This window comes from Alexandromys fortis, unplaced genomic scaffold, assembly GCF_014885135.2.
Source record: "Alexandromys fortis isolate MF-2015 unplaced genomic scaffold, M_Fortis_MF-2015_v1.1 scaffold_1789, whole genome shotgun sequence".
NCBI classification, from domain to species: domain Eukaryota; kingdom Metazoa; phylum Chordata; class Mammalia; order Rodentia; family Cricetidae; genus Alexandromys; species Alexandromys fortis.
In genome coordinates this window covers 1-3,483 of record NW_026069656.1, presented here as the reverse complement: position 1 = coordinate 3,483, position 3,483 = coordinate 1, and the positions used below count along the sequence as shown (strand labels likewise).

Here is a 3,483-nt window from a genome sequence, read left to right as displayed (position 1 = left end):
AACCTGTGTTCCACAAAACTGGAAAACATAAAAGAAATGGAGAATTTTCTGGATAGATACCATATACCAAAATTAAATCAAGACCAAGTGAGCAATTTAAATAGACCTATAAACTGCAAGAAAATTAAAGCTGTGGTCAAAAACCTCCCAACAACAACAACAACAAAAGTCCAGGGCCAGATGATTTTAGTGCAAATTCTACCAGAACTTCCAAGAAGAGCTAATAGCTCTATATTCCTCAAAGTGTTCCACATAATAGAAACAAAAGGAACATTGCCAATCTCTTTTTATGATGCTACAGTTACCTTGATACCAAAACCACACAAGGACTCAACCAAGAAGGAGAATTACAGACCAATCTCACTCATAAACATGGATGCAAAAATACTCAATAAAGGCGATCCTGTGATGGTGCTGCGGGGGCTGCAGATATCAAACTGCTTCCATGACTGGATGAATGGAAACTCAGTGATTTTTAGGTAAGAGCCAACAAGGGGTTGTTCTTGGGCTTCGTTCTTTGGAGCATACTCTGCATTCTTTGCACAAGTTTTCCTGCTATTAAAACCTGCACTGAAGTTTGAAAAATGAAGCAGTTGAAAAGGAAAAGGAAAAGCAATTTTAGTGTTCAGGAAATTCAGGCCCTTTTGAAAGAAATTACCAAAAGGAAGGAAGTCATTTTTTCCAAGCAACTCAACACTGTAGGTGAAGGCGAACAGAGGACAGGGACCGAGGTGAAGAGACAGTACCTTGACTGGCGTGCACTCATGAAAAGGAAGAGAATGAAGGCCAACATGAAGCTGGTTGGTTCTGGGTTTCCTCTTCCCACGTCTGATTTAGACAACTCTCTCTCTCTCTCTAAGAGATAGATGAAAAATTGCATTCCGAAATTATGCAAATTTTGACTGGCAGATTGTGGCGGATTTCCGAGATGCAGGTAGATCCCTAACAGAAGTCAAAGTGGAAGAGGAAGAAAGGGACCCACAAAGCCCAGAGTTTGAGATTGAGGAAGAGGAAGAAATGTTGTCATCTGTCATAGCAGATTCCAGGAGGGAAAGTGAGCTCCCTGACTTCCCCCACATCGACAAGTTTTTCACCCTCAATTCCACCCCGTCCAGACCCGCTTATGATGAGCCTCATGAATATAGAGAAACAGAAACTGGAGCTGGAAAAACGCCGACTGGATATTGAGGCAGAAAGTTTGCATGTGGAAAAGGAGCGGCTCCAAATAGAGAAGGAGAGCCCACCTAGACCTGGAGCACGAGCCCCTGCAGCTGGAGAAGGAGCGGCAGAGAGAAGTGGAGGCTGCAGTTGGTTAGCGCTGAGAAACCCACCCTAGAGCCCGACCTAGGCCAGGGGGAGAAGTCCATACTACAGCCACAGGACATAGAAGCGGAGAAGTTGAAACTCAAGCGAGAGCGCCTGCAGCTGGAGAAAGATCGGCTGCAGTTCTTGAAGTTTGAGTCTGAGACACGGCAGATCGAAAAGGAGCGCTTACAGGTGGAGAAAAAGAGACTGCAAATTCAGAAAGAAGGGCATTTGCCTTGACTGTTCTCCGTCCTCTGCTTAGCAAAGGTTTACATCAGTCGATGTAAAAGTAGTTGGTGAATTAGCTACCCCATCACCACCCCTGTCTAATGTTAGTGGTTTTGGTAGGAAAAAAGATAGTAACACATAGGTAGCCATGTGGTTCAATAGTATATTGTATAAACTCTGTGCCCACCATAAACAAATAGCAGAGGATCTGCTAGACTCTTTCACATTAGTAATAGTGCATAGAGTCCTGTCTTATTTGTGCACCCCAAGTTTGCAATAATGTCTACAGTGAAGGTTCCATCCAGTGAGTCTCAAGTGGAGTTTGGGCTCCCAGAAGACATTTGGAGATGTGGGGAGATGTTTTTTGGTGATCAAAGTAGATGGGTGTGGGCTGCTACTGACATCAGTAGAGGCTACAGGCTCTACTAAATACCATGTAATGCCTGGCTCTCCTATTCACAGGAAAGAATTACCCAAGCCAAAGTATCACTAGTACCAAGTTTGAGAAACCTGTCCCTGGCCTAACTGTGCACCTATAGCTATCTTCTACAGCTTTGGAATATTAAAGCTTCAGATATTTATGTGTGTAGATGTTTAAGTGGTCAAAAGAATTTTAACTGTAAGACATTACTATGTAGTTTATTGAATATAGGGAGTGGTGGAGATTGTAGGTACTTTATTTCCATGGTGTTGTCTATCAGAAGACTGAGACTCAGAAGCAATCCTGGGACTCTCTGAGATTGTATAAAATGAATCACTTTGAAAGGCAGTCCCCCTGATGGAGGAAGGTCATTGGTTAAATAAAGAAACTGCCTTGGCCCTGATAGGACAGAAAATTAGGTGGGCAGAGTAAACTGAACAGAATGCTGGGAGGAGGAGGAAGTGAGCTCAGACTCAATAGCTCTCCTCTCTGTGGCAGACGCGATGAAGCAAGCCACAAGGTCAGACATGCTGAATCTTTCCCGGTAAGACTGGTGCTACACAGATTATTGGAGATGGGTTAAAGCAAGATATGAGAGTTAGCCAAATAGGCTAGATATAATGGGCCAGGCAGTGTTTATATGAATACAGTTTGTGTGTTGTTATTTTGGTGCATAAGCTAGCCAGGCAGCTGGGAGCTGGGTAGCAGGAATGCAACACGCAGCTCCCACAACAAGAATGAACACACAACTGGAAAGCTTTAGTTCCCCTTCTTTAAATCTCTTGTTGTATTCTTGGGTATCTTTGAGAGATTTATTCATTTCCTCTACCTTTTTGTTTGTAATCTCTAATTGTTTATGGCAGTTTTTCACCTCCTGTTTAAGGTCCTCTATTATTTTCATATAATTCACTTTTGAGTCGATTTCTTCTAATTCTTCTGGAGTAGGGTGTACAATTCTTCTTATTTCGGGATCCGTGGATTCTGGTGATGTCATGTTGCCTTTCAAGTTGTTGGAGGAATTCTTGCATTGGCGCCTGCTCATCTCTTCCTTCAAATGGAGCTAGGAAGGGCCTGGTGTCTTGGTCCAGTCTTTGCTGTGACTGACTCTCTGGGTGTATCTCTTCAGTGTAGAAGCAAGAACCGTTCCCGTCCAGATGGAACTCCTCAGCACCGAAACATGGATGCCTGGTAGTCCAATGACCCACGGACAAAAGGAAGAACGTGGCAGGCAGGGCGGGTTCTAGTAGAATACAGGAGACCCTGCAGCACAAGCTGAAGGTGCCCGTGCTCCCTTGTGGGGGACCTTGAGGCCTGCCCAGTAGGCAGGCACTCACCCCTCTGGGTGGGTAGCCTTAGTATAGGAGCAGAAAACTGTTCTTGAACAAAAGACCTAGCAGACAGCAGGGCAGGCTTGGAGGGGTGGGGGACTGAGTTGTGTGTAATAATCAAACTGAGGGCTGAAATCAACAAAATAGAAACACAGAAAACAATCCAAAGAATCAATGGAACAAAAAGCTGGTTCTTGGAGA

The 3,483-nt window shown here is 44.1% G+C and overlaps 1 pseudogene; it reads left to right on the top strand.

Annotated features, from left to right (window-relative positions):
• Nucleotides 1–584: 584 nt before the first annotated feature.
• On the top strand, nt 585–1,545 carry LOC126496206 (myb/SANT-like DNA-binding domain-containing protein 4; annotated as a pseudogene).
• Nucleotides 1,546–3,483: the final 1,938 nt, after the last annotated feature.